The 16,358-nt window shown below is 29.3% G+C and overlaps 2 non-coding genes and 1 pseudogene across 2 annotated transcripts; all 3 read right to left on the bottom strand.

The window, feature by feature from the left end:
* Positions 1–485: 485 nt before the first annotated feature.
* Positions 486–558, bottom strand: Trnav-uac. Its single transcript has one exon. It is a non-coding gene; the product is annotated as a tRNA-Val (tRNA).
* A 3,220-nt stretch (positions 559–3,778) lies between these two features.
* Positions 3,779–3,851, bottom strand: Trnav-uac. Its single transcript has one exon. It is a non-coding gene; the product is annotated as a tRNA-Val (tRNA).
* A 7,096-nt stretch (positions 3,852–10,947) lies between these two features.
* On the bottom strand, positions 10,948–16,341 carry LOC113386030 (annotated as a pseudogene).
* Between the last annotated feature and the right edge of the window lie 17 nt (positions 16,342–16,358).

Raw genomic sequence — 16,358 nt, 5'->3', positions numbered from 1 at the left:
ATGTTAACAAAGTTAATTAACTGGAACTGAAAGCATTTAATTTGAACGACGAGCTTAATTGTGCTTGTAAAATTTTATACCTCCATGATGTATAAACTGTCGCTTGTAACGTTAATTACGATATCCAATCAGACTAAAAGTTCTTGATCAGGTGGAAATGAACCGGTTGAATTATTTAAATTATAAAATGTTCATAAAACGCATAATAAGACAGTAAAAGAAAGAATGCAAAAAGTACAGCTTAATGTTTTTATTTTGCGTGGCTTAGCAAAATGTAATTATAATGTGAATATAAATAGGCAGAATCGATTTGGATGGCTCAAAAAATCGTGCTCAAGATTTAGGCGAAAGCAATAGTTTTTGATGCAAAAAATATGCATTTTATATAAGCACTTTAGAAGATTGTCAGATGTTAACTATCGATTTTAATAATATGTATATTTACAACAATTTCGGTTATTATTTTGGTCAAGGAGGTAAAAATATGATTCCGGCCGGGATCGAACCGGCGGCCTTCTGCGTGTAAAGCAGATGTGATAACCACTACACCACGGAACCTGTGAGAGTTAAAAGAAATGTAACAATTAAACCGAATCGTACTTTCACTAATAGATATTTGTATCTTGTGGAACGATCATTAAAATATGAGCTTGTTCTATGGGTAGATGATAACTAGTGGGGCGCATGGCATCGTGCCTTAAGGCAAAATGCTGAAACTTTCCGTACCAAAAATTTTTTTTTTTTAAAGATTAACATTTTTGAAAAAAATTTACTCTGAAAAATTCGATTTTTGAGAAACTATAAATTTTTGAAAAAAATTTACTTTTTTTTGAAGAAAAGTGTATTTTGAAATATTTTGGAAATTCTGAACTTTTTTTCAAAGCAATCGTACTGCTTTAACTGCATAGAGACAAAATATCGAAGCACGTAAGCGCCGCGCCGCCGTCTAACGGATAAGCATTGGTACGGAACCCATAGGAATGTAAACAAAATTTATACTTATTGTTAAAATCTCTATAAAACATCTGATAATTTGATGTGCATATGTCTAATGATCATTTTTGACCGCCAGATGGCAATGCTTTTTGAATTATTCAAATCCCTTCCTCCGTGTTCCCGAAATCGTCGACGGAAATTTGTATCCGAACATACATACACACACGTACACACACATATATCCATTTTTTCTAAGGTATGCCAAAATATTCAGAAACCTCTGAAACGTAAAGATATATAAAAAAATTCATTTTCGATTTTTTTGCGATTACTATAACTTACCCTACGGGAAGTTAAAAATGTTATTCATCATTCTTCACTAAACTGTTGATTTCATTTTGGAAAAGAAAATTTTCTGCCGTGCTAAGCAGAAGTGATAACCAATAACCTCTGATGAATTATGGAGTTAGAAGCATTCTTTAAAATGAAATATTACATCAAATATCTTAATTCCTAATCTTTAATAATCTTCGATCTTTATTAAGTGTTATGCACAACAAAATCATCGCGTAATGTTAACCATTATTAAGAAAATAAATAATTTTATTTTAGTACTTTGAGTCAAAAATATTTTGCTTACAATTAGTTAACCAAAAGTGAAATTGCACACAAAATAGGTGTAACTCAAATTTTAAAAAAATGAATTTGCTTAAACGTAGGCCAATTGTTTCTCAATTATTGTAAATAGTTTTTTTAAAAAATGGTAAAAGTAAATGCATTTATGAGATATATTTTATCTAGGAGCGATAAAGTTGGAGTGTGCTTTATATCCTTTGGAAGTTGATCAACCGTTTAGTTATTGCATCTGACGACGTCGTAATAAAGTATCAATCAGTTCATACTAAATTTATTTAATCGGCTCTTCATCACGATAATCAAGTTAAGTTATTATTAATCAAGTAAAGGAGTAAAGCTGATTTACAATTTAAAATAAATAAATAAAAAGAAAATTCAAAATAAATATTCATGCAGAGTATCATATTATTATATTATGATAATTAAAAAAATTAAGTTTTTTTAATCGCTTATTTTTTTGGCGATAATATGATAATTTTAATATTCAATTGGCTTTCGTTTTACGTTTCCATGCTCCTACAATTAGTAATTTTATAAGATAATATCTAATTTTATTTTGGTGAATGTTATTTAAGAAAAATCATTTGTTTGCATTAAAAAAATAGCAAATGTTCAATTAAACAGAGCTATTGAAGCAAACTCCTTCGGCTCTCCGTCCAGCGTCCACCGATGGACACCTTGATGAGGCTGCGCATTCCTCGTCGCTGTCTTTACTTCGCTCGTCCGAGCCGTGGTAACCGCATCGCCGCAAAACCGGTTCGCCGGCCAAACGCGAGTTTTAACTATGTTGTGGTGCCGTCAAAGATTTTTTCAATATTTTCCAGATATGATGAATAATCCTTGTCGACGATGAGTGGATCATTTAGGCGTGGTGTTTGTTATGCGTTAATACTGGAATCGGAATGCATTCACTAGATTAGATAAAAAATATTAACAATGATTTCTAAAGAAGTTTTTTTCTTTCTTTATGAAACGAGGTAGGTGTAAATGGCATCTCATAAAACCCAATATTAATTTAAGCGCTCTTCGGGTATAGTTCAGAAGAAAATTTAGTTTGTATAAAATTTATAGGGGCTTAAAAATATATTTGCGAATTATTTTAAATTTGAAGATAGACCACATTAGATCTGAATATGAATCTTAAATTTAAAATTCTTAAAATTGAAAGCCAGCGGAGGCATCTAAAGACTTAAAACTTTTAATAAATTTTTGTATTTTGGTTTACTACACAAAAAATGTTTATACATACACACATTAATATATACATACGTAAAATAGATTTAGTTTTAGACAAATTTTTGTTCCTATAGCTTTCGATTTTTTTAACAAAACGTGACAATTACAAATGTGTAGTTTAATTCTTGGTTCAATTTTGAATTATTAAGGGGGTATTCTACTGTAGAGTCATGAATTTCGCCCGGTTTTTGAAGCGCTGTATAAAGGAAACAAATAATATTTTTACTATTGATTTTTTTATCATTTGTTTATTGATATTTTATTATTACATACAAAAATTATTATTAAAAAAAAATTAAAATTCACAAAGTTATGAGCAGTCAAAGTGGGGGTTCCCAAAAAAAGAGGGTGTCCTGGCGTACATGATTCCAACCCTCCTGGTGATTTGAAACATAAAAAATAGATGGATTCTTAATTATAATAGATGCCGCTATCGTATGAACCTTGGATAAGTTAAACAAAATTTTTTTGTTTGAATGGCGGCAGTTTGAAAAAAAAAATATTTTTTTTCATGTTTTTTTAACAATTCCGAATTTTTTAAAAATACTAAATGAAAAGTTGGGCAAGGTCCATACGATAAAGAGATGTATAGAGAAGATTCTCTCCAAATTTGAAGTAAATCGGTTCATTAGAACTCGAGATATCCTTACCGCCAGCTCGAAAAAAGTAGTTCCGAGAAAAACGCGTTCAAAGTTTTGAGACAAGTCGGGCCCGAACCGAGGCAACGTCACTAAAACGGCTATAACTCAGGAAATAATAGTAATTTTGAAAAATCCTTTTAATGACATATTTTTGAATAACTAAACTTTGAAAATATTAAAAAAAAATTTTTTTCGATTTTTTCAAAATTCTACAGTAGAATACCCCCTTAATTGCTTGGATTTAACCACACTGTAATAGTTCATTTTTTTAATCCCTATGAATGACGATCTCGGTGTAAACTGATGGTTGAGTGCCAATTGGCAAATTTTGATTCCGGCCGGGATCGAACCGGCGGCCTTCTGCGTGTAAAGCAGATGTGATAACCACTACACCACGGAACCTATGAGTTCTGATTTGTGTTTAATTAATGTGCAAAATACTTTCACTATCATTTCAAATCTTTGATTTCATAATAAATCAACGCTTTATCGACTTATGTACCAAATACTTAATAATATCTACACGTTATTTGAAAAATGTATGAACCAATCAATGTAATTGATTCATAGATGCATAGAAATATTTCAGTGCAGAACTAATCAACATTAATTTTTGATAATATAGGCAACAAGATAAATACTAATTTTCAATATTTTGTGAAGATAAGTTCACCTTTATCATAAATATATGCCAAAATAAAATTTTATTTTATTTTTCAAATTGCTATAAATATCATTGACTCCAAATAAGTATTGGTGCGCTGTCAAAATGCTTATTTCAGCATCGTCGAGCAATTATTTTTTTGTTTATTGTGTCATTGCAAATAAATTGAAATATTTATTAACTTCAGTCAAAACAGTCATAATTGACAGTACAGAAATATGCTCATTATAAATTTCTGTTCATTTTAATCTTACATTTGCCCGAATGCATGCAGTCCTTTAATTAAATGCATATCCAAGCATATCAAACTGACAGGAACAAGTCCCATTCGAGATGTCTTTATTTTGATCAACATCGACCAGTCAATCCTCCTCTTCTTCAATGCTATGTTAAAACGCATCGGGTTATAACACTTTTCTTAAGAGACCAAAACCATTATTATACAAATTTATAATTTAAATCACGTTCGGGACAGCCAGAAACCTGTTTTGTTAAAGATTTAGACACCTGTTAGTATATGATAATGATTTAGGTTAAAAGAAAAACAGTGTAAGTTATCCTAATCGTTAATTTGTTTTATGAGCGTTAGAAATATTTTGACTATTCTAAAAAGTGCGTTATCACCATTTACGGCATGTTGGATAAAATTTAAACTCATAATAAATTAATGTTTTCTCTGAACTGTTTACAATTAGCACGAGTTATAACATAATCTCAAAAGGCAACTTTGCAATATTAAAGCTCTATGCGAATATTTTCCTGACGGATCTTTAAAAATGAGTATTTATTTTTATATATTTTTTTTATATATGCTAAACATATTTATAAAGAAAATTTGAATTTCGTTGCATATTTTCCACACAAAATAATAATAGGGTCCATTCGCAAATTTTCAATATTATTTTTGCGAAGTAAATAAAAAAAAGAAGGAGCAGAAGCCTATATTTATAGTGTATTTTGTATAGATGAAAATTATTTTGAAACTATTAAGTGATTAATAATCACTGATTATATTATTTAGTATGTTTTCAAAATTTCTATGTCATTTAATTATTCATTCCATCATGTATTATAGGGTGGAGCGGGACTTAAAGGTCCACCACTTATATCTCAAAAACAAATAAAGTTAAGAATTTTTTAACAACAATATTTTAAAGTAGAGATCTATAAAAAATGTATTTTCTTTTGACGTTAACACTAAATAGTTTTTTTGGTTCTAAGCATTGTTTTTAACTAAAATATTATTAACTTCCCGTAGGACAAGTTATGGTAATCGCAAAAAAATCGAAAATGAAAATGTTTTAAAGGTTCAAAGGTTTCTGAATATTTTGGCATACCTTAGAAAAATTGATATACGTGTGTGTGTGCGTGTGTGTGTGCGGATACAAATTTTCGTCGACGATTTGAATAATTCAAAAAACATTCGATTTGTATTGATAAGGAGACGTGCTGACTCGTTTTTGGCGAAGACACGTCTAGCCGTTCCGAAGATACGGGGCAAAAAATGCCAAAAATGGTAACTCAGTTTTTAAGAGAACAGAGCGTCCGATATTAATAATTCAAAAAACATTTTACTTGTATTGGCAAGATGAAGAATTGATCAACTTTTCATGAAGGCAGGTCTAGCGGTTTCGGAGATCTAATAAAAAAAGAAAAAAAAGCCATTTGGCGGTCAAAAATGATCATTAGACATATGCACATCAAACTATCAGAAATTTTATAGAGATTTTAACAATAAGTATAATTTCTTTTTACGTTTCTATGGTACGTATTCCGTACCAATGCTTATCTGTTAGACGGCGGCGCGGCACTTACGTGCTTTGACATTCCGTCTCTATGTAGTTCAAGCAGTATGATTGCTTTGAAAAGAAGTTCAGAATTTCCAAAATATGTCAAAATTAAGAAAACATTTTTTTTTCAAAAAAATTTTTTGTTTTAAAAAAAAGTAATTTTTTGTCGAATTTATAGTTTCTCAAAAATTTAATTTCTTCGAAGTAAAATTTTTTCAAAAATGTTAATCGTTTTTAAAAAAATAATAATTTTTGGTACGGGAAGTTCCAGCAATTTGCCTTAAGGCACGATGCCATGCGCCCCACTAGTATTCGTATATTGTTAATCTCCAGGGCAAATTTGCAATAAGGCTAAATGTCACTTAGATTTTATTCCTTTTTCATTTTCCAACGCCAATCTCGAACTCTTTCCACGCTTCGCTCGCAAAGCTCTATCTGACTGATTAATCAGCTGATTCTACGCATAGTTAGCCCGTGAGAAAGCTCGTACGCTATACATCATTCGGACATCAATTGCCGCGACGGACGTAACGCGCGAGGCAAATGTATGCAAAGCATTTGCAAAGCTCTCGTCCGAGCTAATTTTTTCCACGGCTGAGATTTTAGTCCCGAGATTCAAGCCTTTAGTGTCAATAAGGAGTACGCATTATAAGGCATTATGCAGATATTTAATGCTAATGAGAAGCAATCGCGATTGTCTGTACATGTTGTTTTATATGAACTCGAAACAGTTGTTCAAAGCATTCAGATCGAGTTGTAAATATTGCTGCAGAAAATTATTCTGAATACTTGCGTCTTTTTAAAATGAATATAATGAATAAAGCTATTATTTTTTTAGCTTTTAGTTATGTATTATTTTTTATAACATATTGATGAACTTACTTGTTAGTATAAAAATCTAAAAATTGATAATATATTTTATATATTTGAAAACTTTATAAAAATTTATATAGTTTGAAAATGAAAATTTACTACAAATTCTTTTTCCATACAAGGAATTCATTTTTGTAGTTATTATATATAAACATTATCTACTTCATTATTGAAACTGTTTTATGTCAATTACCAACATCCTGATACGGAATTTTTATAGATCCAAGTATCAGAATTTTTATTTTTAAAATTGAATCTTACAAATTGAAACTTATTGAGTCTTAAAATTGAATACTGTATTAGATTAAATTATTTTATATTATATAAGAATTATTAACTTCCCGTAGGGTAAGTTATTGGATTGGGCCGAAAATCGAAATTGAAAATTTTTACATTTCTCGACGTTTTGAAGGTTTCTGAACATTTTGGCATACTTCAGAAAAAATGGATGTGTGTGTGTGTGTGTATGTATGTATGTATGCATACAAATATCCAGTCACGTTTTCGAGCGCACGGAGCAACCGATTTGATTGGTTCAAAAAACATTCGATTCCTATTCATAGGGAAAAGAGCTGATTAGTTTTTGGCAAAGGCAGGTCCAGCCGTTTCGGAGATACGGAGCAAAGAATGCAGAAAATAGAAATCGAATTTTGAGAGAACGGAGTATCCGATTTGAATGATCTAAAAAACATTCAATTAGTAATGATTGGGAGAAGTGTTTATTAGTTTTTGGCAAAGGCAGGCCCAGCCATTTCGAAGATACGGAGCTAAATATGTAAAAAATGGCAGTTTTTGAGAGAACTAAGCGTCCGATTCAAATGATTCAAAGAACTTTCTGCTTGTCTTAACAAAATAATTGATTTTGAAAAAAAAAAAAAAAATTTTTTTTTTTTTAATTTTTTGTATATCGAAAATAATTCAGATTTTATTTTTAATTCTGACTATATTTCTAATATGCTTTACAAATAATTTCAACTCTGCAATTCAGTTTAAATAATTCTTATAAATATTAGACAATGTTACAATATTTATAATAATCTATTTGAAAACATTCAGTATTCCTCGAACATTTTGTTACGGGTACGGGAAGTTCCAGCAATTTGCCTTAAGGCACGATGCCATAATTGCCTCAAGACAGAATTCCACTTACAGCTAGTTTGTTTAGTATCAATTACGAGAGATATGTTAAAATAAAAATTTGATGAAAATAATTAAATGAAATTTTTATATACTCGTACCATGGATAAGGCAAACTCGTACTATTTGTTAAGGTTAAATCATAAAATTGTAACAAATCGATATCGGTTTTAAATAATAGATTACATTAATTATATGTGTTCTGATAATTTTCTGCATATAAGTTGAGCATCTCATCGGTCGTCTTTTCATTTTTAATGTGTATTGGTCAATGCACTCAAAAGCACGAACTTTTATTGGAGTACGTACTTTCTGGAAAACAATCAAGTTTTGAAACGTAAATCTAACTCTACTTGTTGATGTAGCAACATATCTATATTTATTATGAAAAACATTCAGACCTTCTATAATGATTCATTAACTCAAAGATTAATTAAGCCTCTATATTGTTACACAAAAAACAATCAAGACTTTCGATGATGATTCATTATCACAAAGCTCTGCAAGAAACACTAAAGCTCAAAACAAAACGTAATATTTCTACCATAAACAATAGCTTATGGATATTTCAATGATTCTATTATTTATATCAATATCGTTTCGATGCAATAAATTTAACATAAATCGTTCTCGAGGGAGGATATTCAACTCTAGTACGTGGTCTAGAAGCATGCGAATGTTAGTCGAAACAAAAGGTTTGAGATTTGATTTATGCCATAATATAAATTAAGATTTATAGACAAGCGTAAGGCATTTGTTTCAGAATAATACATACGTTGATAATAATAGCTGCGAATGAAATAAAATCAAATACTATGAAGGCGAGGCGCGCACTCCGGGTAGTGATAGTCGAACAATTACTGTCAAAGTTTTCCTATTTTAATAAGGCTAATAAAACAGAATATATAGATGTTTTCTACTATTTTTTAATGTATGATGGCATGTTTGCCATTTTTATTGCAAACTTTATTGCAAATTATTATATATTCTCATTGGTGAGAAACACGATCTGATAATCAGCATCTTAAATCTCAGGCTCATTTTCATATATTATAGCTAGCTTGTCATTCTATACTCAAAATCAATGTAGTTAGTCGACTTATACTATTTGTAATTTTGCTGATAATTGAGACAGCTCATGTAAATAATAATTTTAAGAGAGTTATCTCATTTCCCTCTTGCTCATTTTTTATAACATCAGACTGTTATACATCAGATAAAACATCAGTTGAGATGAATTCCGAGCTAATGCTAGCAATATAAGAACATTCGATATCTCTCTGATAACAGGTTGCTTATTGATGGATGCTTTTAGCAAAGTATTTACAAGTTACAAGTTACATTCTGCGTACTAGTATACACGTACTCAAAACAATAATTTACGCAAAGCAAATTTAGCAGATACAGGAAAAGGAAATCTGTACTAAGATTTATTATCCACACGGGTTTGATTTGAGAATAGTACATGTTGCAATATGGTTTATATGCAATTAAGATATTGCATATGCATTATAGATAATACTAATATCTGTTTTTCATGCAAACATTATATAAGAATTTAAATAGCAAAATAAATTGTTTCACTATAATATATTGTGCAGGATAATGGGTTTAAAAATTCGATTTACTCTTGCTTTATTTTTATCATCATAATTTTTTATTTATCATATTCTAATTTTTTGATATTCCGTGAACTTCTGGATATGCCTTTTTCAATACCCTTTTTGCTAAACGTATAAAGTTTTTGTCCAAACTCAGTTTGAAAAGTACTCAACACCATTTTATTTGCGGCTATATTAAATCACCAAGATATATTTTCATTTTCTTGCTATTTCTTTCAATTTTGAGTGATAAATTTATGAAATCAAAAACGTTTTATATACATAATATATTTTTAATAATTTTTACAAATAATAAATATATTAAAGCTACATAAAGATCAACTAAATATTTACAGTTGTTATAAACAATACCTAATATTAGACAGGATTTAGTTAGTTTAATTGGAATAACTGATTCTATAATCATTTTATTAGTAGATTGAAATAGTTCAGAGTAGGTTAATTTCAATATTTTAGCGATGTGTTGCGATACAATTATATCTGCCAGTTAGTAGACTATTTTCCAAAACTATAAATTTTTCATTTTTTCATCTATTTTAACATTATTTTCAAAGAGCTTTAACATAATAACGTGCTTCATCAATTTAAATATTACTTTACATATAATATAAAAGTGTTATAAATATTTTACATTACTTATAATACAATATTTATTCTAATATTTTCACAGCTTAATAACAAAACTAATTAATTTGCTTATTTTTAAAAAAATTGGGTCAATTATCATCAATTAAAAACAAATTTTCTAGCTAATACTATGGGTTAAACACCTTATTGAAAATAAGTTTATCAATTAATATTTTTTGCATTTTTATTTGCGCTTTCAATCTGTCACATATTATATGAGATCAGACATATATGTTATGACGTATTCTTATTATATTGGAATGCATTGATCATGAAAATTCACATATATTTACTATTATATATTAATATTTAATTAAAGATTATAAATCACAATAGAAAATAATAAACAACTGCTCCATAATATCCCCATCACAGGTAAAAATATAATCTCATAGGCTTTATGTACGAAAGATAATCACTATTAATTTTGAAAAATAGCTTGTCTCTTGTCTTTCTCAAAAATATTGGTTTTATCTAAACGACAACAAAACTTTCGTAACATATGCTATCTATCTCTTAAATCTATATTTTGCCTGTGAAACCATCGATACCTGCATAAGTACAATAATTTGGCACTATATTTAGGTATATTTTTTATACATACATATTTATTCTAAATGGCATATTTTTTTACTATAAATGCATTTTTCTTCAAAATATTGAATTTTTAAAAATTGAAGAATAATGATGATGATGATTGATAAATTTTGAAATATTTATGATTTCCTAAAATATCCTAAATTTAACTTAGAGTTAAAACTTAACTTTAATATTTTTAAAATCCTTTACCGAACGGCATTCAGTTTGAATCTCAGCAAGAAGTATGCCAAGATACGCAGAAATAGTAAAATTGAAGTTAGGGCGATGATGTCGTTCCAAAATTGATCACCACGCATAGAAATTTCACTTAAAAATTTCTGTGGATATCTGAAAATTAAATTACTATGAATGTCTTGGTCTATATCACAAACATATACTCGAAATTGTAATTTCATTTGTTGAAATTTATATTTTTTATAAATATGCGAGTTTAATACTACTGTATAAGGACCTAACCAGAACTGGGTTACTAGCACCATGCAAAATCAAAACCGTCCCTTCTATTTGAATAAAAACAAAAAAAATATTTACAAATATAAGTAAAGTAATAAATAAAGTGAATGGAATTTTAGAACATGAATCAATTGATAAACGCATATAAATTACCGTTTATAATAAATTAGTCCACAGAAAACAGAACACAGAGCTATCTAATCAATCGAAAAAATTCATTCCAATCATCCCACGTCTTATAATGTTTTATGGACATTTCATTAATTAAACGATTCTGTAATTCATCATCCCACTTGTTCAATTCCATTAATTAACTAAGCCACTAGCAACTTCGACTTACTTGTAGTGACAGTATTTTCCTGACTCGCAAGTCAACGTGGGTCTATTCATTCCATATATGGCACCCACTAGACCTTCTAAACCGTATCTCAAATATGACAAATAGGAACCCCAATGTAACCACGATGGTAGATCGCGCAGAGTGACCCCAAATCCTGCGAACATCATAACTGGAACCGAGATTGTTGGACCCAAGAAAGTTCCATTCTGGAAATAATAGAAATATGATAGAATATGGAAATGAATTGGTAGTAAATGCTTATACTTTGTTAATTTGTTTCAAATTTATAATGAATAATTCAAGTTGAAGGACTAGTTATCTATCAAAATTATTTTAAATATTTAATTAAGATCAATTTGAAAATTTGATAATATTTTCATAATATCAAATTTCTCAATTCATCGAGTTTGTTCACGCCGAAGTTGATTTAAATGAATCATACAAAATTAACATAGCATCTGAATGTCATAAATAAATTGACAATTTTCTTTAAATATATTGATATATTACTTACCACAACGTTAAAAATAGCACCGACCATCAATCCGACACTTTGGGCCACAAAAACTACCAGCATGGAAATCGACAGAAACATTCCAAATCTAATTAGCTCTAACGGTTGGGCGCTCATTAAATAGATGATTATAGAAAATATGATACAACTAATTATCTGAAATAGTAAATAAATTATTGTAACTAAGTATATATAGGTAATCTCAAAATATAATATAAAGTCTATATTTGTGATTCTAAACCATTACTAATGTTTTGCCATATTGTAATTAAAACGCGTTCAAAATTGCTCGTTCATTAAGAAAAAATATTTATTTCAGCTTTTACAAGATATAATTTGAAGCAGTTATTGAGAACTTTATTTCTACTATTTTTACTAACGATATTTGTTCAAATATTACCCCTATTCAAAGCACATTGCAGTGCACTCATGTAATCCGAAAACTTTTTGCAGCAAATTTAGGAGTATTTTTTTTTAAATGAGATTCTTAAGTAAAAGATGAATTTTATTATATTTCTTATTAAACTGCACATGATTATATATCAAACTCAAAAATAAATAATATATAATATAACAAAAATTAAAAAAAAAAGAAGTATTTTGATCGTGGATTCATTCGTTGCATCTTTTCAATTCGTATCATCTTGTCGGTATCAAAGTGAAAAGACAAATGTACTGTTTTCAAAAACAATTACTCTAATTATATATTAATTCAACTTACCGAAACAGGTAAATCGACTATGTTGATAGCAGTATAGTATGCCTTCAAGGAATACCACCGATTAAAGTGTTCTTTCTGCAATATCGACATTTCTTGCGGGAATGTTAATATATTCAACATCATAGGGCTCATCATCTGATGCATCAGAATTGAAAATAATAAATTGTAATTATCCAGGACGCGTGATCCTTTGTTTCCAGCTTGGATAAATAGTACTCCCAACATTATGCCCACCAGGATGTTGACTATTATTCGCATATGCGTCATAGTCTGGAAGAATAAAGTTTATTAAATTAACTTGCGTATAAATTGTAAAACTGTTAGTGAATATTTTATGATGTCTTCCCATACAATCGGTATAAAACGTGTAATTAAATTGTTAGAATTTATAATTTGAATTGACATTCTTCAAATTCAAACTGTGATGATCAACAGCAATGGTTGGTTTAATATATTAATTTAGTTTTTTTTAATAAAAAGACAAATGATTTATCCTCATACAATTACATTTCAATCATTGTTATGAGATTATTAGCTCTATTAACAATTATCTAATATTTTGCTCTGATAAATGATTTCATTATTATTACCGCATCTCTCCTCGTTTTCAAGAATCCTCGTTTTAAAAGAACTTTAAGTTGATTCGTGATCGGCGTGGCTTGAAGTCCACTTAGATTCTGATCGGAGTCAGACTTAGGTCTGATCGGATTTGCTTCCCGTAATGCTTTCAAATCTGGTAGATTTTCATGGTTTTTCAACCAGACTAATGATCTACCATTTTCAGTTCCTTCTACCATTTTGTCCATTTTGTCTATACCATGCTCCCCAGAAGCCAACTCAATAACTGTTGGACAAATTATAAAATTAGTAATTAGTAGTTATTGAAACTACGAGCCTGAGAAAGAAATCAAGCTATTTTGTAAACTCAATCATTCTATTCTCGGCTTTCAATTATGAGGATACATAACCAAAGAACTGTAGGTGAAGTTTTTTGTTATGCATTTATATTTATCGTTAACCATTATCGTTAGTGTTTATCAGTGCATTATGTGTTTACTAACCGAAATCAGCTGGGTTGTGGTATTGCGGACATTGCACTCCGCAGTTATCCAAGTATTCGACCAGCATGTCGGTGGTGCCCTGATAAAGACATCGTCCCTCCGCCAGAACGTAAACCTGGTCGAAAAGAGCGAAAAGCGAAGCGGACGGCTGGTGCACTGTGCAGACTATCGTTCGTCCCTGGTGGGCTAGTGATCTTAGTAATTCTACCACCTGCCGGCAGGATGACGAATCTAAACCACTAATTGGGAAAAATAATTATTAATTTCACTTTTAGGGTTTAAAATTGTTGTTGAAAAATTTCTAACTTTACTTGTTTTTGAAATATTGGCAGTGGATCTTTTTACCCACAATTTTTTAAGCTCCGCTCTCTCCTAATGTTTTTTATCTACTATATATTAATTTTTCGCAAGAAGCGAAATTATAAAATATTTTTCAACCGAAAAATAATAAGATTGTCATTCTAAAGTGACAAATGAGTACAAGTCTTTGAGATTCCCGACGTGAAAAGCGCGGCTCGCACTTGAAAATATTTAATATCTTTCGACGTAACAAAGTCTCCAACAAATTGTAAAAAAAATTTTGTTGCGGGGAAAAAAAGAAAAAATATGTTTTATTTTGGATCGATTCAAGTTGGGGTAAGGCTGAGCAAAACCTTTGTAAATATTTAAGGGTTGTTATTATTAAGAAAATTGCAAAAACAAAAAAAAATTTTTTAATCATTACAAAGTTCACTTCAATATGAGTGTAATGAAAAAAAAATAATACTGATCCGATCAACACATCCGGAGATAATTAATTTACCGCAGATGGTGTGATGGTGTGGTGTGATGGTGAAATTGAGCAAAAAATCCATATTTCAATCGTAAATATTTACGTAAAAAAATTTTTTTCAGCAAAATCCTGAAATACGTGTCAAATGATTTTATGTATAATATCTATAAAAAAAATTTCAGACAATTCTAAAATGTTTCATTATATTTTTTCGAAAATCCGTACGATTTGTAAAAGAATGACCCATATAGATATAAAATTTTTGGGAAAATTATGCATTTGTTAATTTTTATATCGAAAACAATCACTTGCTGCAATGCTCATCATTACAGAAAATGTGTTTAAATAATAACTGCAGTAATTAACATTTAGGTAATTAGTTTAAATTAGACAGAATAATCATTGTATTCAATAACTGAACAGTAATGATTGAAAATATCTGGTCGAAAGTTTATAAAATGAAAAACTAAATTAAAATGATATTTCTCTAGTCTAGGAACTTTAGTTTAATCCATTATTTCTATTAATAGGTTCCTAGGTTTTAATAAGTTAAAGTAATAATTCTTACGTCGTCGCCATGGTTACATTTGTTACAACGTCGGTTGTTAATTAAATTTGTTATTTCTTGTGCCTGTGATACATTTTTATGTTTTAATTAATGTTCTAATAATTACTTACGTAGTTGGTTCATCCAAAAACATAACAACAGGATTTGATATAAGTTCTAAAGCGATTGATAAACGCTTTTTTTGACCACCTGAAAGTCTTCCAGCTCGTGTATTTATATGTTCATATAAACCTAAAGTTGTTAGTGTTGACTCTATCTGAAAACGTAGATAATAATAATTAATAATAATAGTAGATATTAATAATAATAGTATCTGAAAAAGTAGATAATAATAATTTTAATTTTTTTGAAATTATATTTAATTATATAATTTTAATTGATTGAATAAATGTGGAAATACAAAGTGTTATAGGATGGTTTGGGTCAATTATTAATAAAAAAAGTCTTCGACGAAAGGTTGTTATTATAAAATTGAAATATGAAATTATAAAACTGAATCGCTTTATTCCTAGAATGGTATCGTACTTAACAAGTGATTTTTCTTCCGGTTTTACTCATTGTATACCTTGTGATATCATCAAATGTTATTTTAGAAAATACAAAACTCTAGTTTAGTAACAAAGAGTCTTTTTATTTTTTCAAAATTTCCATAACAAAAGTACCATCACCATTCATTCTTGCTTGCATGTACGCCTGAAAGGCCTGCAGAAAACGTTCTAGATTTCTGTTCAATATCTTCAAATAAATGAAGAATTGGGTATCAATAAGATAAAACTGATATAAAAACTGAAATATACAAAATCAAAGCTCGTTAACTTCACAAGAAAAGCACGCGAAGAACGATAGTAAATTATCACAGAGACTTAACTAATTAGACCCATAGATTGCTCGGATTGTGAAAATAGTTCTTGTTTTATTATATTGCTATTACATAATTTGTGATAGAAATTTGTCAAATAATAATATATGATCAAGATGTAGTTTAATTTCTCTACTTACATATTTGCTTTTTCGTGTCTGGGCAGTGTGTCCCAATTTTAAATCTGCGGCAACAACCATATTCTCTTGAACTGTTAAGAGAGGCTGCAATCGGTCATCTGAGTATATAACAAGACATTTTGCGAAACTCATCTGCGAAGAAAATGTACATTGAGCATGATTTGATAA

This window comes from Ctenocephalides felis, unplaced genomic scaffold (assembly GCF_003426905.1).
Source record: "Ctenocephalides felis isolate EL2017-DRISC unplaced genomic scaffold, ASM342690v1 CF-g0.4_SCAFFOLD_03571, whole genome shotgun sequence".
Classification (NCBI taxonomy): domain Eukaryota; kingdom Metazoa; phylum Arthropoda; class Insecta; order Siphonaptera; family Pulicidae; genus Ctenocephalides; species Ctenocephalides felis.
Note: the sequence above shows the minus strand (reverse complement) of the source record. Positions and strands in the feature narration are given on the sequence as shown.